Below are 26790 nucleotides of genomic sequence, written 5' to 3'. Positions count from 1 at the left end.
CGCGTGGCGCGCACCTGAGCGGCCCGGGCTCCCCGAGGCAAGAGGCGCGCGGGAGGGCGAGGCGGCGGCCCGGCTTCTCCTCAGCACCGTCCTGTCACGGCTGCTGCCTGGCCGTCACCCCGCGCCTGGCGTGGGCATGTCTCGCTTCAGAAATCAGTCGTCTTAGGCTCCCTGGTCCTTCCCCTGGAGAAAAAAACCGCTGGCGCAGCCCCGAGCTCACCTCCGCTCCACTCTGGGCGGCCCCTGCTGCCCTCCTGCCTCCCGTGCGTCGGCCGCGCGCCCAGGTGTTCCCGCTCCCCTCATCCCCTCAGGCCCGCGCCTCCCGGCCCTGTGGGTCTCTAGCGCCTGCGGCCGCGCTCTCGCCGCGGATCCTTCCTCCGTTCCCCACCCGGCCCCGCCCAGCCTCCGCGGCGCTGGGGCTCCCGGCCGAGCCTCTCCTCCCACCTCCGTCCCCCACTTCCCTCCCTAAGAAGTGCTATTTTTAGCAAATCCTCCGCGCGCCGCCACCCGCTCAGCTCGCAGCTCGCAGCCGCCCGCTGCCGCCCTCCCGTGCTCCCCCCGCGCGGCGGCGGCGGCGGCGGCGGCGGCGGCGGCGGCGGCGGCGCGTCCCGCACATCGCGCAGCGCGCACCGAGCCGGCCCTGCCGCGCCCGCCGCTCTCGCCGCGGTCTCCTCCTCTAGCGCCCGCCGCGGCCGGTGAATCTCGGCTGGAGGAGCAGCGGCGGTCCCTGAGTGAACTTTCATCCCCCTTTTGCTTCCTGCCTCGCCATTCTCTTCTGCTCCTCGAAAGATGGCTGTTTGGAGAAGGGGGAGAAGTTAGGAGGTCGCCGGCGCGGAGCGAAGGAGGGCGCGACTGCCTCGGCAGGGACGCGCGGAGGTGAGTGGCAGGCACCACGGCAGAGCCCCGGCTAGAGCTTGAGGAAAGCCCTGGGAATTGGGGGCCACCGGCCCTCAGGATGCGCCGCGGTGCTCCCTGCTCAGCTTCCCCGGGTTAACGGCATCTCAGTCCGGACCCGGATGCCACTTGCCTTGTATCTCACCGCCCAGACACCGGGGGGTTTAAGGGAACCTGTGTCAGAAGTTGGGTGCTAGGTGATCTCCGTGCTGCGGACCCCGACATTTGGCTAGGCAAACTGAGGCGAGGGGTCGGTGGCGTGATTCTCTCCCGCCCTCAAACACACCCAGTTTATGTTGGAGCCGAGCTATGAATGAAAAGTTTGTACTGGCAACGTGTTGCTTGAGGGGAGCAACGCTTATTGGGGGTATCTTTGAGGTTTCGTGGGGGACTTCAGTTTTAGATCAATACATCAGAATACTGGGTTTTAGGAAAAGTTCAGGAGTCTGGGGGATGGGAGATAAAGCAGTTCCTTGGCTAGTGGAAGCGGAGTGATGCATCGTAAGCTTATTAAGGTAAACTGGTTAATTAGATGCCATACGAGGGTGTCATAGTGGGGACTAGAGGGAGCGGAGGACGGGGGCGTTCCCTGAGCGCCTAGCAGGCTGCATTTGTTTGGCTTTGAAGCCGTCACCCACTTGTCCGCAGTGAGAGGTGCTGGTGTCAGGCCTGTGTGTCTGTGATGTGACAGAGAGGGACTGAGCTCTCTCCATATCCGAGGCACGGTTGTCAGGAAAGGTGGCCTGCGACGGAGAGCTGAGGATGCAGTTCCTGTGATTTGGACTTGGAGAATTCTCTAGTGAGTCTCCTATGCTCTAATTTCAGGAAGATCAGTCGATTGTTTTTTCTTCCACGGAGGTGTGTGTAATCTGCTAAAAGGAACTTTCAGCTTTAAGATTAACTGTAGCATTTTGAAATCCTGTAAGAAATGAGATAGCTACTTATATTCATTATTACATATACGTGGTGTGTGTGTGTGTGTGTGTGTGTGTGTGTGTGTGTGTGTAAAATACGGGAAAGGGGTAAGAAAGGCTTAAAAAGTAACTTCTACCAGAAAAGAAAGCAGAGTTAATTTTTTTCTCCCCAAATGGTATAACAATGCATATACAACTAAATACTCTTGCTGTGCTGAGATTTCGCATAAAGAGTAAGATTTAGGAATTACAAGTATTCAGGGCACTGTCATGTTTTCAAATCTCTCGGGCATTACTGAAATCTGGAAAAAGGGAGTACGTACATACAGAACCCATATTAAATGAAAAAATAATTAAAATCTTCCAAAAGAAAACCTTTTGACATTTGAAAAGGCCTGGATTTTTTTTCTGATGGCCCAGAAATCTTTGTAATCCTGTAATTAACAAAGCATAGAATAATTTGCGTTTAATAAATTAGAAATTATGTTTAAAGGATATCTTTTGAACTTCTCTTTGGCACTTTTGATATTTATTATGGAAATTATTGTGACTGAAAATTTGTTGTTTAATCTATTTGCCTTTTACCACAGATAATTAGTCCTCCTTATCCTTTTAAACCACTGTTCCAGTTTGGACAAATTTAATTCTCCAAGCAGCAAATTACTGGTGTTCCTTCTGGAAACCATTTATATTTCAAATGGCTAATAAGAATATTTTATTTCCGAAACAACATAATTTAGTCAGTTCTAAAACTTGCTTGTAATTTATTCTCATCCATTTTGTTTGAATGGGGCACATTTGAAGAAGAGCAGCATTTTCTTCGAATATGCCATTTTCTGTGTGGGAAAAAGCTAGTGTTTTCATATATATTTTAGCTATTAAACAGATGCATGTAAGATGGGAATCCTGTCTGACCTTTGATAAACTGTCAGCCAGAGGGAGAGAGATGCTTTCCTAGCTCTGCTCATGAATTGATAATCTCTACTACAGAATGGACATGGTTAGATGCACATAAGGTTGTGCAGAAGGAAGTTAAGAGTTTTAAATTAAATACCAGTTAATGGATAGCAAACAGATTTTTTTTTTTTTTTAACCTTGATCTTACTGTTTCTTTTCCTCTGCAGTTCAGCCTGTTGGGCTGGCCTTTATTGAAGAGTCATACCAGCACTCTGACTAGAGAATGTTTAGCACACTAAACTGCCATCTTCTGTAAAAATGATGGCTCTTTTGCAATTAAAAGGTAATTTTATACATGGTTATAGATTTTCATGATTGGTGACCAAATCAACTATAACTGCTATTATAGTAGAAAGAGTTGTTTTACAAAGTTATTGCCACTATATATAAATAATTAATTATATATTTAAGATATAGATGCACTCTATTTGACTTTTAGGAGTTTTGAATTGTAAGGCCAGCTGATCAGATAAAAACCTATTTAACTAATTTGAATGACAGCATGATTCAGATTTTTATTAATGTCTACATCTAGGTTTATGTAGCTTTCCTTTCTTTTTATTGGAATTACTTCTTTTTTGAATTTGTTTAAATATTACAACATGTTACATTATAATTTGTACCCACTTAGTGGGGAAGGTACAGGTTATTCTTAAATAGAGATGTGGAAAAATAGCTAACAAGGAGAGTCATTTGAGAAACATATGGACGTCATAAAACCCTTCTGCATGTAGCATCTGTACCTTCTCATTAGTGAAATATTGTAGTTATGGACATTTTTTGTTATTATATCCAAATGTGTTTTTTTTATTTTTGCTTTATTGGTTTTTTTTTTGTTTAAAATGTAATTTATATTGCTGTTTAAGTTGGTGGGGGCTTTTATTGCTTGAAGGCTTTGCTTTCAATAGGCGTCATACTTAATTTATATTGCATGCATCTGCAGATACATGTAATTGTTTTCCAGTTTGTTATTATAATTCTTACACTTTCTGGTGATTCCTTAAAACATCTGAGAGCTAGGTAGGATAACATACTGTTCTTATTTTAGGAAGGAGGCGGTAGGTACACTGATAGACCCAAAGTTACACGATAGTGAATCAGAGTGAAGCTGAGTGTAACATCTATATTTCCTGTATATTAATTACAAGAGCAAGCTGCTACTGTATCTTGTGATAATTTCATACATTTATGTATTTCTAAATTTTTAAAGTGCTCATCTTTATATATATGCAGATCAGATTTTCAATCAGTCAATATAGTCATAAAGGGATGGATCATACTGTTGGCCTGTGGATGGGAAAGAACCATGACTCTAATAGCTACTGCTGAAATAAAGAGACACACATACCTATGTGGAATATTTGTTCTTGCAATCAATTGATAGTTCACATATTTGTCTGCCTCTGCTTGCCTCACCCTATCAACCACCTGCTGCCCCTTTACTGATCAAAACAGCCCTTGAAGTTTATCAGCACAGTTGTCAAGCTTGAGGATCATCAGCCTCACTGGCAAGAGAAGTCAGAACCTGATTTTTGGGAAGAGAGAGTATTGATGGGGGACAGTAATGGAGTGTCCACTCCAGAGGCAGCCAGTAATGGTTCTGGGTGTCGGGATGTCCATATCTGTCATCAGCTTTTCTTCTTTGGCTGAACTTACAGATAACAAAGTGAACAGAAGGTTTATGGAATTATCTAGTCATTTCTGTCCATGTAGACCTCATATCTGAATATATTAGACTTTTTTTAAAAAAAGAAGAAGGACAGAAACTTTTATTTTTCTTCATCCCCCAAGTCTCCTCTCCTTCAAACCCCACTAGAATTTTTTTTAGGTTAATTGCCCACATGATTTGTAACAGCCAAAGTGATAGACTTCTGATATTGTATTATTACACTCAACAGTGGAATATATTATTCAGCTTGCAGAAGGAAGTATTGTAATTCTGTAGAAAATGGTAATATGTAATCTTATGCAAGTATTTTTGAATAAGCAGACAGTACCAAGAGCTCTCTATTAAGCTAATATATATTTTTTACTCTTCCTTTCCCTAAATGTATGGTTTTTAGGAGCTCATCCAAATCATTAAGTATGAAATACTGAAAAAAGGTTTAGATGTGGTTTCCTGTTTACCATGATGAATTTTGTTTAGAGCTTCAGAGAGAGGAAGACCACTATCTATTGTTTGCTGTACCAGAGAGAGTATAACTTGTTGCTGGTAAGCTTGAGGAGTGTTGAGGTTGCTGGAAATGGTACTGTCTTCCCATTTCTACAGAAGCTGTGGTAAGAAGGAGATGGGTGTGGACTGGTTTAGTTTGAGTACAATAGTGATGACTGGAATTTGAAGTGGCCACTGAAAGAAGGGTAAGATTTGGATAGTCTATATCACTCAAGGTATTCAGTAGCAAGTCGTGGAAACTAACTTTAGTTAATATAAGCATTAAATAAATTTATTAGAGGATATTGACTTTGTTTTCTCTTGCTGTGTAACACATTTCCACAAATTTAGCAGCTTAACACAACACCCCTTTATCATATCAGTTTCATTGCTCAGAAGTCCACACATGGCTCAACTCGGTCCTCTACCCAGAGATCTTCTCCCGTGTTGGCTAGGGCTGAAATCTCAACAGATCAATGGGAAAAGATCCACTTTCACACTCTTTTCTATTATTGGCAGAATTTATCTCATTGTGGCTGTGGGACTGAGGCCTCCATTTTCTTGCTGGCTGTCAGCCAGAGGACACCCTTAACTCTTAGGGGCTGCTATTATTCTTTGCCATGTGGCCCTCTCACAGGTACTGTTACAACATGGCAGCTTACTTTTTTGAATCTAGCAAGGAAGTCCCTCTTGCTCCAGTCTGATAAGAAAGAGTCTTATATACTATAATATGATAGGGAGAGAGTGACATCAGACTACACAAGAGCTTGACTTTTTGGAGGTCAGCTTAGGTTATGTCCACTACATTGACTAGCTCATAGAATCTCTGGCATAGGGTGGGTACAGTGGCTCACACCGGTAATCCCAGAACTTTGGCAGGCCAAGGCAGGTGAATTGCTTGAGTCTAGGAGTTCAAGATCAGTCTGGGCAACATGGTGAAACCCCGTTGCTATAAAAAAAAAAACACAGAAGGGCCGGGCGCGGTGGCTCACGCCTGTAATCCCAGCACTTTGGGAGGCCGAGGCGGGTGGATCACGAGGTCAAGAGATCGAGACCATCCTGGTCAACATGGTGAAACCCCATCTCTACTAAAAATACAAAAAATTAGCTGGGCACGGTGGTGCGTGCCTGTAATCCCAGCTACTCAGCAGGCTGAGGCAGGAGAATCGCCTGAACCCAGGAGGCGGAGGTTGCGGTGAGCCGAGATCGCGCCATTGCACTCCAGCCTGGGTAACAAGAGCGAAACTCCGTCTTAAAAAATAAAAAAAAAATACAGAAAAAGATTAGCTGGACATGATGGTATGTGCCTGAAGTCCCAGCTAGTTGGAAGGCTGAGGTGGGAGGATCACCTGGGTTTGGGAATTTAAGGCTGCAGTGAGCCATGATCATGCCACCGTGCTTCAGCCTGGGCAACACAGTAAGAAAATACTGTTCTTTTTGTTTTGTTTTGTTTTTTAAATACTGGTTTTTTTAAAAAAATCTCTGTTATAGTCAGCAGACCTGACTTCGAAGCCACTCAAGGAGAATCAAGGCTCCAAATCCCTCTGCAGAATTTGTCCTGTGAGGTACTGCTGCTATCGCTGCTGGCATACAGCTTCTACAGTGGAATGTGAGCTCCATATCATAAAAGAAAGGATTCTCCACATATAACAATGCTGTCCCATTGTACATTGCCAAAAAGAATGACAGGTGTCTACTGCCAAAGGAAAGAAGAAGAGAAAATGATTGCTTAATGAAATTGTTGAGTTTTTTTTATCAGGATAGGCATGATAACCTTCTAGAGATGGGATTGAATTGGAAAGTTGCTGAAGTCATATGTCTCCTTGGAAGAGAAAACTCTTCCAGGATTTAGGAGAATAATGGTAGTGAGGGTACATTTATGAGTGGTGGTGATAAGAAAGGAGTAGAAAACTTATCAAAGATGAATCACTACACATATATTTGTCTGATTATTGACTTAATTAGTCCCTAAATATATTCCACACATGAAAGACTTTTAAGGGACTGATTCCACTAATCCTTGCAGGGAACCAGTGCTGTGACTTGGAGGCCTGCAGTGTGTTCTACCCTCCTTTTATAGGAAGTAACAAAGCTAAGGACCATTGTACTATGTTTGTAGCCCAGTGACTGTGGGGTGCTATGTAGGGGGTTGGGGGACTATAGAACACACCATGTGCTCTAAGCACTTTGCAGGACAGATTTTTTCTATTCTGTATCTCAAACTCTGGCAGTTTAATGTATATTTCTGTAGTTCTGCCTCCCTTCTCGCTGGCAGGAGTCTGGAGACTTTGAAAGACTAAATGCTTTGCCAAGGGTCATTCAGCTAGGGATGGCATTAGGGTTTGAATCCAGGTCTGATTCCAGAGCCTGAAGTCTTGTACTACACATCCCATAGTCACAAGCAGTAAGTGAAGTTTCCAGGGGGAAAGCCTCTTACTCACATTGAATTGGATGTCAGTGCTACAGTTGCTCTTGGATTCCATCATTCACCTTGAGAGAACTGGATACTGTAAGATGAAGGTTAAAAAGAGGAGTGAGAGAGTGCTGTATCATGCTTTCTTTTATTTTCTCAGCAGGAAGTACAGATTATAGGTCTCTCTTAGATCTAAAAGTAAGAATGGGGAGTGGAGGAGGCTATGCATTTTTATTTCTACTTGTCATTTTGGTTAAAATCAAAAGCCCTGTGTCTCCTTTCTCTCCTATATGTAGATTTCTACTATTAAGTTAAATCAGGTAACATAATGAATTCTCATTGCCTCTTTGGGCATAGGGTTTTTTCTATAGCTTTTTCAGTAGATGCCACTGTTTTGATCTTGAAAAGTCTATTGAGACATTCTTCCTTTGTTCTTCTATTACTCAGTCCCTCTTTCTACTCTGTGGTGGCTCTGAAATCTATTCATAGATATTTGACTTTTTTCTTCTGTCTTATGTACTTAAATATCTTCTTTAAATGGGTCTAGTTTCATGGTTCAGAATCATTGGCCCAGATCCCCTTGCTGCTCCACTGTAAAATACAAACTCATTGAGGGACGCAGGAAGTCTTATCTATTTTCTGTTAATTTTACTGAGGTTTACTCTACATCCCAGCACAATATGAGGAAGCCTTTAAGATTTCCCTGCGTATCTGAGCCAAAACGTAAACATTTAAAACTGAATACCACAAGGAAGCAGTGTGATTGGATTGTGTTAGATCAGGTGCACACCTATGGACTACTCCACTGTGGCCAGGTAAAGAGAGTTTTATTATTGCTCCATCTGGGTTCAGGTGCCCACCATTCTAGAATAGTACTGTTCTCAAAGAAGGAAATTGTGAGCCAGCCCCAGCTTGATGGGGTCAACAGTACTAATCGATTTTGGAACACACTGTAACTCAGGAAATCTCTAAATAAACTTATTTCTTCATATAGGTTTTAGATTTCCTAAACTAGATTAGTCCAGATTTGACTTTAAAAGCCCAAACTCATTAGTATGACACCAATTCTCTAATAGTCTGAACCCAAACTATTTTTATTACCTTTACATTTTTTTTTTTTAGGGTCAGGGTCTTGCTCTGTTTCCCAGACTGGTGTGATCATAGCTCAGTATAACCTTGAGCCTCTAAGCATGAGTGATCCTTTGGTCTCAGCCTCCCATATAGCTAGGACTATAGGCTCATGCCACCATACCTGGCTAATTTAAAAAATAATTATTTATTGTTTATTTGAAAACAGTTTTTGTAGAGGGGGTCTTGCTATATTGCTCAGACTGGCCTTGTACTCCTGGCCTAAAGCTATCCTCCTGCTTAGGCCTCCCAAATCACTAGGATTACAAAGCACTGTGCCAGGCCCTTACATTTTTAAGTGTTGCCACTCCCTGCCTTTCATCCAGTAAATCTTTAAATATTTAAATCCTAAACTTGGAGCTAGCAAGTGGCTTCAATTTTAGATAAACAGGAATAGGCAGCCTGAGAGAATAAATCAACGTGTAAAGAAAAGTCAAGATGAAAGAGAGAAAGAAAAAAAGACACACAGAGAGAAATAAGAACATTTCAGTTTTCATTTCCTGCATCCAGTCATTCTTAAGTCTGGTGCTACAGCTGATATTTCCAGGGATATGTTATTTGAGCAATAAATTATCCATAAATTGAGTTTCTGCCTGTTGCAATGGAAAGAATACTAAGTAGCATAGAAATCTGTTTCTATGAGTGATCATCTTGTGGCCAAAATCAGACTTTCATTCTGCTGGAGTTCTGTTGGGGGATTAGGAAGCTGTGCTTCTCTGCCCTACTTTTTCACTGGGCCCATTGTATGTCCCACCTCTTCTGTGATGCGTCCTCTGATTACTACAACACACCGATATCTCATTCCTCTCTGAATTCCCACAGTAGTTTCGGGTTATGGCTATGTTTTTGCAGCTTTACAAATGGAATTCTAGTATTAATTGAAAAAAATCCATAATAAAAAGCCTACTGTATTGGGAAAGTCTTTCAAAGGAATTTGCATTTTTATTACCGCAAACGGCATCCTTATATTTTTGAAATATGGTACTATATTTAATACACAGGAGGATTTACATGTGTGTTTACGGTCTCTTTGCAATTACTCTGTGGCCCACTAAAGATTCATAGCTCCCCACCACTTAGATGGAAAGGAAGGCAGGTAAGATTTGGCTTCCTAATGGATACCTTCTCCAAATAAAACACCACAGGAAGAATGGGCTGGTTTTGACTAAGAGTACAGGTCTTTACAGAGTGAATGTGTTTATTTTTTATTAAACATTTTACTTAAGTATATGTAAACATAAAATATAAATGCTTTTGCTTATACAGTACATAAATTATAAAACCAAACCCAACAAACAAATGTTGAAATTAACAACAGAATTGATGAAATTAAAAGAAACAACATTGAACTATGTGACAAATGATGCTATATTGTTGAAATTTCATTGCCAGTATTGAGTTTAAGTGTATAAAGATGCCAGCTCAGATTCTGTTCTTATTTAATCTATTTCTATGTTTTATATCAATATAGATACAGAATTGTCCTTTTATAAGTAGATTAAAACCAAGCAAACAATATTAACTTTGAGGCTTTGTGTATGGCTCAGGATAATCAGACTTTACACACATGATTAGAATTCCTTAAATAATCCTCAAATGTCAGTTTTAATGAGATACCACCTGAAACCTCTATAACATCTTTCTGTTCTCTTAAAAATGTGATTAGTATTGTGGAGTTGTTGAATTCTAAATCAAATGTGTAAGCTGTATTCTGAGATTGCTGGAATGGAGAACAGATTGTGTAGAGGCTACACAGAGATAGGATGCGTGCATTACCTTCACTCTCATGATGATTGTAGCCACTATAGTGCAGGCACTTTTGCCTGCCTGTGCTATCATGTGTTCTGTAAAGACTCAATTCATCCTCACCTTTTCTTTAAACAGACTTTTTTTGTTTAGCAAACTTTCTGTTCTTTGACCTCCACTTAGTATACGCGTGATTGAAAACACCAAGTGCTAACAACATGATGAAAATTCAGTGGCAGTATTTAGTTTTAAAAGGTTTATTCAGAAACTGATCAGCATACAATATATATATATGTAGAATATCATCCCAATGAAATCCCAAAATGGAAAAACATATTCTGCATCAAGCTCATGGACCTCAGTTTGAAATACACAGTTGCAAATGTTAATTTGCCACTTAAAACATTTTATGTCTTGCTGTATGTTATATATCATTAACAAAATTGTAAGTTCCTTGAGGTGAGACTATATGCTTACTGTTTTTCATTTTCTTCCATAGCACTGTGTGCATTTCTTACAGTTGGTGTCCAATGAGTGTTTGCTGATTGACCAATTATTTATATATTGTTATTTCCTATTGCACTGTGACGCCTTCAAAGGCAGGGACTATTTTGTTTTATTCTGTGGTCTCTGAATGGCTAGCACAGCAACTCTCACATGAGAAATGCCTAATTAATGTTTCAAATGAAAGAATGAATGACTTGTTGGCTTTTTGTGTGTGTGTTCTTTTAGATCTCATCTTTCATATACAGGGACCTACTAACAGTTGTATAGATCAGTGATGTCCAGTAAGACTTTCTTTGATGATGCAAATATTCTGTGTCTATGCTCTCCAATATCATAGTTACTAGGCATATGTGGCCTTTGAAATTTAGCAAAGGTGGCCAATGGCCTGAATTGAGTTTTATTTAATTTTAATTAGTACATAGTCACACATGGCTATCGGGCAGCACTGGCCCAAATGATAAAATGTCATTTCTCAAACTTTCTTGCTCTTATATCTAACATTATTATATTTTTTGGTTGTAATTGGATGTTGTTATTTGATTTTGTCATATGATGAAGTGAGTTACATCTCTTTAAAAATAGGGCACTATAGTCCACCAAGTTGATTTCATTCTTTTCCTAAATGACCAGCAACATTGCATGTCATCTCTTCACTTGCCCCACCATCTATTTTGGTATTTCATCATTTCCTTATTAGGCTAGGGGCCTGACACTTAACCACTTTACCAAATAAGTTTCATGTACACTTTAGTCTTTTTTTTTTTTTAATGACCCTGGTTATCTTGCGTTTGCTAGTCTCTCTGTTTTAATCCTTTTCTTCTCCTAATAAACCATTGAAACTTGGATTATCTTCATCATTATCATCATTTTTAGAGAGGAGGTCATGCTCTGTCACCTAGGCTAGAGTGCAGTGGTGTGATCATAGCTCACTGCAGCCTTGAACTCCTGAGCTCAGCTGATCCTCCTGCCTCAGTCTTCCAAGGAGCTGGGACTACAGGCGTATACCACAACACCTGGTTAATTTTATTATTATTATTATTTTTAGAGATGGCATCTTGCTTTGTTGACTAGGCTGGTCTTGAACTCCTAACGTCAAGTGATCCTCTGGAATAACTGAAATTATAGACGTGCACCACTGCACCCAGCCTATATTATCATTATTAATACCACCATCATCTTCATTTCTGGTGTTTATGCTTTGCTAGCCCATATTTGATGTTATGTACTAATGTCTACTGATAGTCTAAATATATTTCAAATTTATTAAACTATGAAAAATGTCTGAATATTCTTTTTCTCTTATGGATTTCTTTCCTTGTCTTGCCCTTTTACCCTTTCTGGTACAGAAGAATGAAGTAGCATTATATGCATTTAAACATTAGAATTCAATCCTTACATAAGATGTAGTCCCATCTTGACAAGTTTCACAGCTGTTGCCAAATCCATGAAATCGATACAACAGGACTGTCACTTAGAAAGACAGAAATTGTTTCCTGCAAATGACTGGGAGTTTTATGCAATTTATAGTTCTGCTAGAGCAAGACTTTGATTAGAACTTATTGTACTTATTTTGAACCTCAGTATTGGGTATATTCAATTCTTTAATTCTTATAATAGTACTGAATCTAGTAGTATGTAATGGTTATAGAGGCTATCTATGCAAATTAGTTGAAATCAGCTCTGCTGACTAGCAGAAATACTTTAGAATTTTCCACTCATTTTCTATTTACTGCTAGAGATTTAATAGTTGTCTTATATGGCAGAATTTGAATGCACAGACTTCAGCATGGAAGCTTGCCTTTTGTTCATTTTTTTAGTCAAGCTTAATAGTTCCCAAACTTGAGTGCACATCAGCATTTCTGTTCAGGGTGATACACACAAAAGACTGTTAACTATACTCTATGGATAAGTTAACCTCTTTTCAAGGCAGTTTTGTCTATACTATATTTTCATCTTGGAAACTTCCTTTGCCTCACTACTGCAAAGATTCATCTCCTCTTTATTTTTCTATTTCTACTTTCAGTCCAGCACATAGCTGCTCATTGAGTGAACTTGTAAAATGTGCTCTTGAATAGATTTCACACAATAGGAGACAAATTCAGTAGCAATATATAGAATTTTGAACTTGTGAATCCCCATATGCCTCTCGATGGTAAGAAATTAGTACTGCTTTGTTATCTTCTTTCCCAAATTTTCCCCATAAACATTCTCTTAAAAAAGCCCTTATGATATAAATGATACATTGTTTCATTCTTGACAGGTTGGGGAAATAAAGAAGGGAACTTTCTTTTGTGACTTGTGCTATAGATATATGTTAAAATTTCCTATTTATTTGGCCCACTTTTTAAAAGTTACCTACATTAAAATAAATATTAAATAAATTTAGTATTATAATTAAACAATAGTTTGCTTTTATTTATAAAGTTCATCAGGCCAGCCGTGGTGGCTCATGCCTGTAATCCCAGAATTTTGGGAGGCCGAGGCGGGTGAATCACCTGAGATCGAGAGTTTGAGACCAACCTGGCCAACATGGTGATACCCTGTCTTTACTAAAAATACAAAAAAAAAAAAAAAAAAAAAAAAAAAAAAAGCTGGACGTGGTGGCAGGCACCTGCAACCCAAGCTATTTGGGAGGTTGAGGCAGGAGAATTATTTGGACCCTGGAGGCGAAGATTGTGCCACTTGCACTCCAGCTTGGGCAACAGAGTGAGACTTTGTCTCAAAAAAATAAAGAAATAAAGTTCATCAAAGGCCATTGCCTAAACTTATGAGACAACTTGTTTACTAACCAGAACACCCTTTTGGAGTTACTTACTACTTTTTCTCTGTGAGAACAAACACCATAAATTCACCCTAACTTAAGTTTTCAAAAGTACAATGCTAAGACTTCTCAAGCCAAATGGGAAAGTGTAGGCCAAATGGAATAGTATTTCAGAATAATGGCTACAATTTTAATTTATTTAGAATAGCAGATCTGAAATATTCTTGTGTGTTATAATTTTCAAGTCACTACTGCAAACTCATTAAAATGTATTTTATACTCTATTCTATTTCTCTTACATAATGTTATAAAGCCCTTGCTACATTGTTATTTTTACTAAAACACTAATCATTTAAAGATATTTCTGTAAGTCAAATCTTTTGTATTTACTCAAGTAGTTACCATTTCAGTATTCGTCATTCCTTCGTCTATATTCAGATGTTCCAATGATATCATCTTCCTTCTGCCTAAAGGATTTCCATTAAACATTCTTTGTGGCACAGATCTGCTGGTGATCCTTTCAGCTTGCTTTTGTATTTCTGAAAATGTCTTTTTTTCACCTAATTTTTGTAAGATTTTTGTTGGATATAGAATTCCAGGTCAGGTTTTTTTTCTTTTAATACTTCAAAGATGTTGCTTCACTGTTTTCTTATTCATGTTTTTTTTTTTAATCAGAAACCTGTCATCCTTATGTTTGTTCTTCTTTATAGATAATAAGTGCTATAACATTTTCTGTTTATCACTGGCTTTGAACAATTTCATTCTGATGTATCTTGGTATAGCTTTCTTCATGTTTCTTGTGCTTTGGGTTAATTGAGCTTCTTGGGCCTGAGGGCTAATAGTTTCCATCAAATTTGAAAAAAAATGTAGTCATTATTTCTTCAGAATCTTTTAGGATTCCCTCTTCTTTTCACACTTATTCAGGAACTCCAGTTACATGTATATTAGGATAACTTATGCTCTGTTTATTTGTTTTTATTCTTTTTTCTCCATGTGTTACATTTGAAGTAGTTTCCATTGCTGTGTCTTCAAGTTCACTACCAAGTAATCATTTTTAGTGTGTTCTCCATCTCACACATTGTAATTTTCATCTCTTGAGGTTCAATTGGGTGTTTCAAAATTTTCTATGTCCCTATTGAACTTTCTGAACATATGGAATAGATTTATAATAACTGTTTTAATGACCTTGTTTACAAATTCTAATGTCTTTTTTAGTTCTTGGTCAATTTTGTTTGATTGACTTTTTATCCTTGCATGGGTTATATTTTCCTACATCTTTGCATGCGTAGTAATTTTTGATGGATGCCAGAGATCATGAATTGTAGGGTGCTGGATATTTTTATATTCCTATAAATCTTCTTGAGTATTTTTTTCTGGGATGCAATTAGTTACTTGGAAACAGTTTGATCCTTTCAGGTCTTGTTTTTAAGATTACTTTCTGAGTACTCTACCCAACACCCCACGAATTACAAAGTTTTCCAGTCTAGCTGGTGGGAACAGGCACAATTCCCAGACTTATGTGAGTGCTGGGTACTGTTCCCATTAACACTTTCAGGTGGTTCTTTTCCTAACTTTGGATTGTTTTCTCACATCTGTGTCCTGATTATTACTCTGCCGAATATTCAAAAGGGGAGATCATCTGTAGACCTCTGGGGATCTATCTGTGTTTAGCTTTCCTCCTTCCAGTAGTCTGGCCTGTGACATCTAGCTACTCTTATCACCTTAGTTCCTCAAATTCATTTCCTCAATTCAGGGATTATTCTAGTCTCTGCCTGAGTTTTCCTTTCCTGGGCCATGTTTGGAAGCTAGAATGGTCATAGAGCTCTGGAAGCTGGAATGGTTATAGAGCTCAGCTCAGGTCGTCAGTTTCCCATTTTTTTTCTTAGGGTTCACCTCATATGTTTTCCATTTTTCAAGGGTTATTGCCTGGTATCCAGTTGTTTCATATTTTGTACAAAATTTTCATTTCTTTAGGCAGAAGGGTAATTCCAGTCCCTCTTACTCAGTCTTCCTTGGAAGAGGTTCCCCTATTCCTTTTCTCTTCCATGTAAAACCTTGTTGGCCAATATCATTTTGGAGACTACTTAAATAGTTAATGCTCAATTTAATGTAGTTTATTTTCATATTCTACTTCTTTCTTTTCAGCAGTTTCCAAATTTTCTTTAGTGAACTTTTATAAGCATATTTTAAAAAATCAAGTTTGCACAGTCAGTTATACTCTGTATTATGCTTGATGATTTTATCACTGTCCTAGCCATTCAAAACCATTCTTAAGGCAAGCTGGTCATAAAATAAGTTAAACTTGTTCAACATAATAATTTACATACTTTTAAGTGGATAAAATATGCTACTATGGGAAAGTACCATGTTTTTTAAGAAGGATAGAAGCCAAGTGGCTTTGAAATAATGTATTCTTGAATTTAGTAAATGTGAATGATCATAAAACAGTTCATAAATGACTGTATTTTAAATTGAATTACTTCTTACGGATTGCTTCTCTTTTATATTTATTTAGGAGGTTCTATAGTTCATTGATAGGCCTTGAGATTGTTCATATGTCAAGCAATAGTGAACTATGTGCTGGTAAATTGTTTTATTTTTAATCCTCTCTCATATTTGAATGATAAAATATACTACTGTGAACTAATATGAGAATAAAGTGTCAACATTAAGGAGCACATCTCGCTATAGTGAATACATCTTGTTACTTCAAGAGTTTTCTGGCAGTAAGGGCACAATTGACTGTGATAATTTAAAAGAATCCTTGAGGTGGTATAGTTCCATATGCTGTAGGAATATGTCAATGATTTTTTAATTTTACAATTTGAGTTTTTAATGTAGCATTTGAAAGCTAGTTGTTAAGCATGGCAAGAAGACTAGAGTTACTTTAGAATGCTTAGGAAAATAATTTTGTAAGAACAAATTAAAATTAACTTTTTCTTCAGCACTGTCATAAATATCAGCACCATGAAGCCAAAATTGTGGCAGTGTTACATGGCTAGGTTTCCAATATTTAAGCATAAAGGTTAGGCTAGATTTATATTCTCTTGCAAAATTGAGCTAAAATATAAATAATTTATAGAATTTTCAGAATAGAATCTTGAAAAAGTGCATACTACTCTGTAATAGAGACTGTTAGTTGTCTCCTGGTCTCCCTTTTCCCCACTGTCCTCAGACATAGAGCCCCTAAGTTTTAGCTGCAGAAAAATCCCTATGGGATAGAGATAACATTTCTTAGTGTTCCTTGCAGCTAGGAATTATAAACTATGTGACAAAGTTCTGACCATAGGATATAAGCAGAGTGATAATGTGCAACTTCCAAGTAGGCCATTAAAGGATGGTGGTATTCTGTCTCCTTTCCCTTCTCATCTGAAATGTGGTAATGACAGTTGATTATCTTAGACCTTGCTAAGGAGGCCAGCACTCTGAGTGACAGAGCAACAAGATTTTTAAAGAAGGCCTAGGACAGCATATTAGCCTGCTGTCACACTGCTAATAAAGACATACCTGAGACTGGGTAATTTAAAAAAGAAAGAGGTTTAATGTAGTTCCACATGGCTGGGGAGGCCTCACAATCATGGTGGAAGGCAAAGGAGAAGCAAATGCACGTATTACATAGTGGCAGGGGAACTCCCATTTATAAAACCATCAGGTCTTGTGAGACTTATTCACTACCATGAGAACAGCAGCGGGGAAACCACCCCATGTTTCAATTATCTCCACCTGGCCCCATCCTTAACACATGGGGATTATTACAATTCAGGGTGAGATTTGGGTGACAACACAGCCAAACCATGCCAGACAGTGATAGTGACATTTTCACTTTATTTTATTATTTTATTTTATATCCAGAGGGTACACACACAGGTTTGTTACAAGAGTATATTGCTCGATGCTGAGGATTGGGCTTCTATTGATCCCATCACTCAAATAGTGAACACAGTACCCAACAGGAGGTTTTTCAGTCCTTTGGCCCCTCTTTAGCTCTTCCCTTTTGGAGTCTCCAGTGCCTATTGTTCACAGATGATGACTTCTTGAAGCAGAGTTGCCATAACAGCTTGGAGTCTTGTCTAAGCCGCTGTTATTTTCAGTCTCTGTCACATACAGCCAAAGCTATATGCAGTAAGTCCTCACTTGTCATCATGGATAGGTTCTTGGAAACTGTGACCTTGAGTGAAATGACGTATGAGGAAACCACTGTTACCACAGGCTAATTGATATAAACAAGAGGTAAGCTCCTATGGCATATTTCTGGTCACAAAAGTATCACCAAACTTCTAAATAAAGACCCAAACATTTTTTATATAAAACATTGGAATAAATGTGAGCTATCCATACCTTTAAGAAAGATTCCTAAAAACAAGAAAATTGTTTACCCACTTACTCCAATTCAGGGTCTTGGGTGGCCAGAGCCCATCTCAGCAGTTCAGGGCAGCAGTTGGGAACCAGCCCTGGACAGGATACCATCCCATCACAGGGCACACTTACACCCACCCACACTCAGACCGAGACTGTGTAGACATGCCGATTCACCTAACGTGCACGACTTTGGGATGTGGGAGGAAACCAGAGTACCCAGAGAAAACCCATGCACACAAGGGGAGCATGTGCAAACTATGCACACAGTGGCCCGGGCTAGGAAGTGATTTTTTTTCTTTTATCAACTTTATAATGAAGCAAATGAAATTACATGATTTGAGAACCTGCTGTACATGGTTTCCATAATTGTATTTTTTTGTTTATGAGACATGTTAAGAGTTTCTTATAACTATAAGCTTGAAAGGATCATGTGTCATAGAGATCTAAACTTTTTCAAAGGGCTTCTCTTTTTTTAAGCCAGACTAGTTCAATATCTATTAGCTGAGAAGGACAATATAATTAAATTTATCTGGGTCTTTTCTGAGAAATTAAAAAATATATTTGAGGCACCTAAATCCTTATGCTGACTTTTGAAAAAAATAACAGTTGGAAAAAAAGGGAAAGCTAAGTTATTCAGCTTTCTGCTTTGCTTCCAGACAACAAATATTTTTTCAATTTTCAGTTCCCAGTGTGAAAAGACTCCCTGTGCCATTTCACACTGTTTACTACTCCCCTTTTGGAAATGATCATCCTGGAGCTCTGGGATATCGCACTCTCCAGTTTCCTCCTCTGCCTCTGCTCTCTCCTCATCTCCTTGGGACCCTATTTAATTCTCTCCCTCAGTGTGGGCATATTCTGATTCTTGGCTCACTTTTCCCCTTACTCTGTGTAAGGGAGATCACAAACTGGCATCTTGTAGACTTGTTTTGTTGATGGCACACAGAATTCAAAGAAATATTGAATTAATTGACAATGTTTAAAAATCAGAACATCCAACATGAAGGTACAGATTTCAGCTTTTCTTGAATAAGGAGAATATCTCACTGTACTGCACAGACACTCCCTGTAGCTTTAGGTGATTGGAGTTGAGTTACAGCTGCCTCCTTTAGAAAGGTGTGTTCTTTTTTTTTTTGGTTATAGGCCCTCCCACCCCTCATTGCTTACATCTTGTGTTTTATTTATTTTCATTAGTTGACTGATATTTTAGCCATTTTAGTGGAGAGGATACTCATCTTCCTAGGTCATTTAAATTTTGAATTAATCTTTTCTAAAGGCTATTTCCTTTTCCTACCCCTTAGTTTTCAAATCCATTTCCTCCTTCAGATGATTTCTACTACTATCTTAATCAGACAATCGTGTTATCTTACCTGGCTTCCTTGCAATAGAATTCTAACCAACATTGCTTCTAGAGTACCCTTTCTAAAATTCAGTTTCACTGTTTTTCTATCGAGCAGCTCATCTTTCTAGATGATTTCAAACTCTAGCATTGGTATGAATGTAAAATGGGCACTGCCACTTCAGAAAATAATTTTGGTAGTTCCTCAAAAAGTTAACCAGAGAGTTACTATATTATCTAGGTATACGCCCGAAAGAACTGAAAACATATTTCCAGACAAAAATATATATATGATTATTCATATCCATTTATAATAGCCAGAAAGTGGAAACAACTCAAGTGTTTATCACTTGATGAATAAACAAATTGTGTTGTAGTTGCACAATGGAATATTACTAGGTCATCAAAAAGGAATGAAGCCGTGATTTATGCTACACCTGAGTGAACCTTGAAAACATTATGCTAAGTGAAAAAAGCCAGACTTACAAAGCCACATACTATGTTATTCCATTTATAAGAAATACCCAGAGACAAAAAGTAGAATAGTGGTGGCCCAGGGCAAAGGGAAGGGGGAATGAGATGTGACTGCTAAACGATATGGGGTTTCTTTCTGTGGCAATGAAAATTTTCTGGAATTAGATGGGGCTGATGGCTGTATACCTCTGTGAATATAATAAAAATCACTAAATTGTATAGTTTAAAAGGTACTTTTTTTAGGTACGTGAATGATACCTCAGAAAAAGAGAACACACTGAAAAACCAAACAAAAACCAAAAGCTCCTTAAGACTCAAGATCCTTCATTATCTGACCTTTGCAGGTTCTTCCAGTCTCATTTCTGGGTACTTTGTCTTCCCTTATCTATTGTCTGTCTGCTCCTCCCTCCCTTACACTAGTATACTAACCTACAAACTCTTCCAAGGGTTCCATGCCATCTATCAGTCTTACTATCCATGCACACGTTTCCTTTCTTTCTTTCTTTTTTTTTGAGATGGTGTCTCAGTCTGTCTCCCAGGCTGGAGTGCTGTGGTGCAGTCTCTGCTCACTGTAACCTCTGCCTCCCAGGTTCGAGTGATTCTCCTGCCTCAGCCTCCTGAGTAGCTGGGATTACAGGCACACAGCATCACACTCAGGTAATTTTTTATATTTTTGGTAAAGATGGGGTTTCATCATGTTGGCCATGCTGGTCTTGAACTCCAGACCTCGTGATCCACCTGCCTGAGCCTCCTAAAGTGCTGGGATTATAGGCATAAGTCACTGTGCCTGGCCGTGTGTACACTTTTCTACTAGAAAAATCATGCCCACTCTCTTCAAACATCTCTAAAGTTCTGATTTTCTTTTGAGTTCGTATTTCACCTATCCTGGAATCCCTTCTTATACACCAGTGTTGGATTGCTTAATAGGGGGATTAGGTAGACTCTTCAGGGAAGGCAGGAGTACCCCACAAATGAAAATAGATTAACTTTGATGAGCTCGTCCCACCTTTGCAATCAGAAAATCTTGAAAGAAGCTCTTTTGAGTGTACATGTAAGTGTTATGTTTTAAAACTTAAAATCTGGTGGGTTGGGTACAGGCAACCATGATATTTTAGAACAAGCATCATGTCACAATGTTAATGTGGCTTTGCTACCCCCACCCCCCTCTCCCCTGCCCTGTACAGATGAGGAGCAAACCTAGGCTGTTTGTGCCTCCCAAATACTCTGGGCATCCCTTGATACCCTAAATGGTAACTATCTGTTTCTTTTTCTGTCTCTCCATCTAGACTAAGAACTCCTTAGTGATAGCTCTTGTGTCTTTCATTAAAGAAAATCTTTACAACTAAGTTCCAGTAATTCTCCATAGGAAGTGTTTGGTAAATTTTGAATAAATGATTAGACATCCTTTGTGATCAAATGTAGGCATATGAGAGAGACTACTAGCATTTGCTCTAGTGAAGATCAGAGACCTGAGGACATTTTAAGAAATGTATAATTAGATGGCTTCATTGAAACACAGCTTAATTTCTTTTTCTTGCTTTCTCTTACACACACACCCCTCCTTTAAAAAGCTATTTCAAAAAGACTAGAAGCAAAAAAGTGAGATTTAAAACTTTTTCTCAACCTATGCACCTGAGGAAGGTGTTAGATTTAAGGCCTATAGTGGGTTTTTAAATGACACTTTCCCTAACATATTTTTAAAGCGTTTTCTCTACATTTTAAAACAGCTTTTCTTTTTCATGTCAGCAAATTCATGAGTTAACATTAATGTACTAACATTAACTCCCATTTTGGACTTGCTCATTATGCAGTGGTAAATAGTGGCTGGTTAATGTTTTCTCTTTCAAAAATGTGATTATACTTAGCTATTTATCAATAATTCCTCCATTTTTACCTTTCATTTTTAAAATCAGAAATTCTTGTTTTGACCTGAGAGTTAGTGTCTTCTTTGGGTTCTCTGAATCAGACTCTTAGACAAAGATTTGAGTGCAGGTAGTTTACTAAGGAGGCGTTCAGTAAATGGCTTGTATTAAGAAAGTTACTGATTTAAGCAACTGAAATTTTAATTCTTCCAGGGGAACTGTAAAAAATATGCCTTAGAACTAGCTACATGAGAAGCAAGGGAGTTGGCATATGATACCATAGAACCAGTTAGTCTTTAGTTGAGGTCTCTTCTAGGGCATGTTAATCCCCAGAGCTTCCAACTGCAGTGCAGGTCCAGAGAAAACCCTCAGGTAAAGAAATAAAGGGGTTGAAATAAAAAAGTTGGAAGTCTGTGGGCACAGATTCCAGTAGTAAAGACCAGGGAGTGTGGACAAGTACCAGCAGTGTTCAATGTATATGGAGATGGGCGCCATCATGGGAGGAGTGCTCAAGTATGAAAAAGTCCAGAAATTAAGTTAGCTTTTCTCAAGTATTTACTCAGTCCTTAGGTAAGTACCTACTGTGTGTAAAGGCTGTGCGAGGTAATGGGATGTACGAATTCTCTTGTAGAGGCAATTAGCTGTTTTAAAACTCAGATTCTTCATTTCAAATGAGAATTTATTTTCTTTGTTTTTTTCAAAATGGAGAATCAAATGAGATAGTATTCCTGAACATACTTTAAAAAGTTGAGTGCAGTATTTCAAATTTATTATTATGCTCTTTACCCTAATTGATCCTGAGAAAACAGCAGACCCAGAGAAATGTGGTTAGACCATACACTTGTCTCTTACCAGGAATATGTTAGCCAGTCAAAAGCTTGTTTTCTTCTTAGGCCATGCGAATTTGGCCTCTGTGTGAAGCTTGTAATAAGACAGCAAATTTAAAAGTTTCATGAAAGGAATAAGGTACCATGCAAATAGTTATTTTTAGCCAGTTGGCAGTGAAGGCTTCCTGGGGAAAGTGGATAAAATGGACCTTAAAGTAATGGATAGGAATTGTCCATGTGGAAACAGGGAATTTCTGAAGGAACAGTGTATTGCAGGAAAGCTTGAGCAAAGTCCTGGAGGCAGTAAAACTGAGAACCACTCAGTGCACAGGTTAAGCATTTTTTTTCCCTTAACTACAAATTGAGGATACTAGTGCTACCTACACTATAAATTTGTTGTAAGGATATCTTGTAAGGATAAATTAGCTATGTCATGTCAGATAGGTAGGATACGGTGAATTCTCAGTAACTTCATCTGTAGCTTTTGGTATCAGTGTAGTTCTGATTATAAGTTATCCAGTCCCAAAGAAAGCATCGTTCCCTAAAGTATATGGGATGTAAACCACACAATATCTGCAAGACAAAAAGATTATGATGTTAAAAGAATTTGAGAACTCCTATGTACTTTACATAGATGGACTTCATGGAGAGGCACATTAAGATATTAACAGTGTTGAGAAATGCAGCAGTAAATAAATCTTTTTTTTTTTTGAGATGGAGTTTCACTCTTGTTGCCTAGGCTGGAGTACAATGACGCGATCTCAGCTCACTGCAACCTCCGCCTCCTGGGTTCAGGCAATTCTCCTGCCTCAGCCTCCTTAGTGGCTGGGATTACAGGCACGCGCCACCATGCCCAGCTAATTTTTTGTATTTTTAGTAGAGACGGGGTTTCACCATGCTGACCAGGATGGTCTCGATCTCTTGACCTCGTGATCCACCCGCCTCGGCCTTCCAAAGTGCTGGGATTACAGGCATGAGCCACCGCGCCCGGCCTCTTTTTTTTTTTTTTTAACTTTAACACTGTGTATTAAATTTCTTTAGTTGCTGGTTTCTTTTCTCCCCTTAATGTAATACTTATTCATATTGGACACTCTTTGTAAAATGCAAATTTGAAGAGCTTCATGTGGTGGGCCAAGCAAGTTACCCATACTTATACATCCACATTAATGTTGTCTGTTAATCTACCTTCAGGAGTTGTAAATGGCTTGAAATAGTAAGAAACTTAGCTCAAAATACTTTTTGTGATTCTCCCTCTAGGCATGCTTCTAAGCAGTTTCTTAGTCATTGCCCCCACGTCAGTCATTGTGTGGTGCTATACGTATTTCATTCCTCATTTTCCACACAGAATTGTATTGCTCACCCTGTGATTCCTCCCAGGCCTCAGATCTGCTCAGAATGATGTTTTTTGGCCTCACTTGAGATAATTTAAAGAACATTCCCCAGACAATTGTGAGTTGACTTCCAAAAATACTTGGAGTCATGCCATCATCATTAAACTAAGTGGATAACTTTCAAGGTGAGTGGTTTTAAAAGGGACAGCAGCTTCTTGGATGTATACTTTCTCTGTGGAACAAATGGTTTGACTTTTTATAGTGATAGAAGGAGCTCTGAATTCCTACTATGTGCTTTTCCTTATGGTAGATGTAGTCTATTTTGGGCAGAAGTTCATAGTCTAGTGGGGAAAAAATATAAATGTTCAAAAGTAACCACTGTAGAAGAGAATAAATATAGTGATAGAAGCTTCAGAGTGTTATCAAAGTACAGAATACTGGTCTTCTATAGGGGTCAAGAAAAGTGGCAAGGATACTTACAATGAACCTTGAATGCCATGCGAACAATAGAGATATTCCAGGCGGAGAGAAGTAAATGTATAGAGGCCAAGTGATGTCACAAAGGACTGGGAATTCCATCTGAGTGCAAATGGAGTGTAGACTCCATGTGGGAATGTGGATGGTGAGTGAGGCTGGGAAGCCAGATGGAGTCCTGACCAAAAAGGGCTGTGTAAGTGCTGGGGTAAAGAGTTTGTAGTTTATCCTCTAGATGGTAGAGCATGCCTGATAGATTATTAAACAGGGATGGCCATAGTCACAATTTTAAGCAATTTGGTAGGTGGCAACTATACAGTTTAGTTGGAGTGAGAAAAGACAAGGCCAGGAACCCAGGAGGCTGTTACAGTGGTCCAGCCAACAGGGTGTCTAAGGTAGTAATTATGATGATGGGGAAGAGAAAATGGATTTGAAAGATATTTAAAAGATGAGGAAGCGAGATGATAAGGGGAAACTGGGATTCTTTCACAAAGAGAAGAGTTTGGATGTTGGTATTATTCAGTGTGATTAGAATTCAGTAGAGAAACACATTTTAGAGGACATTTGCTGAGTTGTATTCTGTACATGTTGTGTTTGAAATGCTTATTTGTTATTCATTTGTATTTTCATCAATCCTGAGAGTAAGTACTCTGTGCTAGACAATGTGTTTGACTCTGAGGATGTGGCAAGAAAAGAGTCAGAATGTTCCATGTGCCTGTCGCTTACAGCTTAGTGGGAGAGACAGACATAAATAATTACCCAACTAATTACTTCATTAGTAAGCACAGAAGAAGGTGACCTAACTCATAAGGCAGTTTGCAGTCCATTCTGGAACTTAGCAGAACGGTTTGGTCTGCTAAGTGACAGAGATTTGGGAATGATTAGTGAGTAGTTGTTAACTGAAGTCATTAGGGAGATTGCCCAGGCTTAGTTTGCAAAATGGGAAGAAAAGGAGGCTGAGGTTAGAGTATGAATGTTTAAGGAGAATGTTAGATAAAGTCCTAAAATGAAGCTGGAAAAGAATGACAGAGTACCATTGACCCTCAGTATCTGTGGTGGATTGGTTCCAGTGACCCCCTTGGATACCAGTATCAGTGGATGCCCAAGTCCCTTGTGTAAAAGGACATACTATTTGCGTATAACCCACACTGTATACTTTAAACCAACTCCATATTACTAATAATACCTAATGCAGAATAAATGCTATGTAAGTAGTTGGTATACTGTATTATTTTTGAACTTGTTTTTTAAATTATTTATTTTTAAAAAACTATTTTGCATCTGCAGTTGAACTTGGGGATGTAGAACCCATAGATATGGAGGGCAAATTGCAATTTAAAGGTGTATGGAAAGAGTTGGGAATGTTTCTAAGAGGTTAAATAAAGTAAATGTAAGAGGTGCCATGGGCTTTGAAACTGCAATTCCGTGTTGGCTTTAGCAAGAGCAGGTGGAGTAGAGTGGTGTATGAACAAGCTGTATTTTCTTTCAGTGGTGTGCTCAATCTAGCTTATGCTGCCTTGAGAGAGCTGGATTGTTAAATTTTCAGGAAATTATGCAAGCTGGTTGTTAAAATAGCCATTAGTAAAACTTAAAGTATGTATACTTACAATTAAATTATATTAGAATGAATGTAATAAAAATATTAAAAGTCATTCTCTCTAGTTATTTTACTACATTTTCCTATTGTCTATGCTCTTAAGGTTATGTATGTCTATTATTTTCCTGAATGGGTGGATGTAGTATACAATGGCGTATGACCATATTTTTCCTTTCAAGTCTGTTCTTACTGACTTCCTGTTGGTATATCGAAATTAGTCATAGTAAGAGTATTTACACCATGGAAATTGGCAAATAAACGCTACAGATCTGAGATTTTGTTTTGTTGATTTTCTAGACCTGAGAAAGTGATAGAGAAATTGTTAAGAATGTGGAATACACTTAAAGTTGTGTTGGTATACAACAATTACATTGTGAATGGCACAAAAAATTGAGGAAATATTCCTTCAATATTTGTAAACTATTATCTAATTCAAGAAAGAAGTTGCTCTCAATATTAATGAGTAAGAGAAGTTCTGACATACACAGTCATTGTTTCACTTTCTTCTTAACAATGCAAAAGAAAATACCATTTGTGTCAGAATATACCAGGTTTGGTTTGTATTAATGAAAGCATTTTGTAAGAAACAGTTGGCTATATGGAATTTACAGTAAAGGATATTATATGTTTTATTATTATGTGTAAATTGTGTGCTGTATCTCCTTTATGTTAGTACAATTTGCAATTAACATATATGTGTGTATTTATATATAGATACACTTTTATTTTGATGAGACCCAGTTGTTAACATTTGTCAGCACACAGCAGCTATACATATGAGATGTGAAGAAGCAGGTCACATGTACTTTTTTGTAAAATACGGCAGAGAAGGGTTGTTCTATAGGTACTAGGTTGGTTGGTAGGTAATCAGATGTTTATAGGTTTGGGAGGGCATTTGTTTGTTTGTGTTTTTCCTTGAGTGGATTTATAGCCTTAAAGTGAGCAGCCAGTAGTGAGAGGGAGAGACTGATGGTACAGGCAAAGGTGGAAGTAAATGTTGGAAGAAGGCGAGGAAGGAATGGGAAGAAATCAGATGTAGACTATTGTGGGAAAATTAA

General features: G+C 38.6%; 1 protein-coding gene across 9 annotated transcripts in view; it reads left to right on the top strand.

Annotated features, from left to right (window-relative positions):
- Positions 1-483: 483 nt before the first annotated feature.
- HDAC9 (histone deacetylase 9) overlaps positions 484-26790 on the top strand; it is a 919102-nt gene continuing 892795 nt past the window's right edge. For 3 of the 9 annotated variants that reach the window (XM_012450680.2, XM_012450671.2, XM_064380328.1), the window contains exon 1: positions 774-876. The gene's annotated coding sequence lies outside the window, so the exon portion shown is untranslated. Of the gene's footprint in view, positions 877-26790 lie in introns of all 9 variants that reach the window. The other 6 variants (XM_021674167.2, XM_012450674.2, XM_021674174.2 and 3 more) reach the window with 5 other exon arrangements.

Source organism: Aotus nancymaae, unplaced genomic scaffold (assembly GCF_030222135.1).
Source record: "Aotus nancymaae isolate 86718 unplaced genomic scaffold, 86718_ANA_hifiasm-v0.15.2.pri h1tg000025l, whole genome shotgun sequence".
NCBI lineage: Eukaryota > Metazoa > Chordata > Mammalia > Primates > Aotidae > Aotus > Aotus nancymaae.
This window is presented reverse-complemented; position numbering and strand designations above follow the sequence as displayed.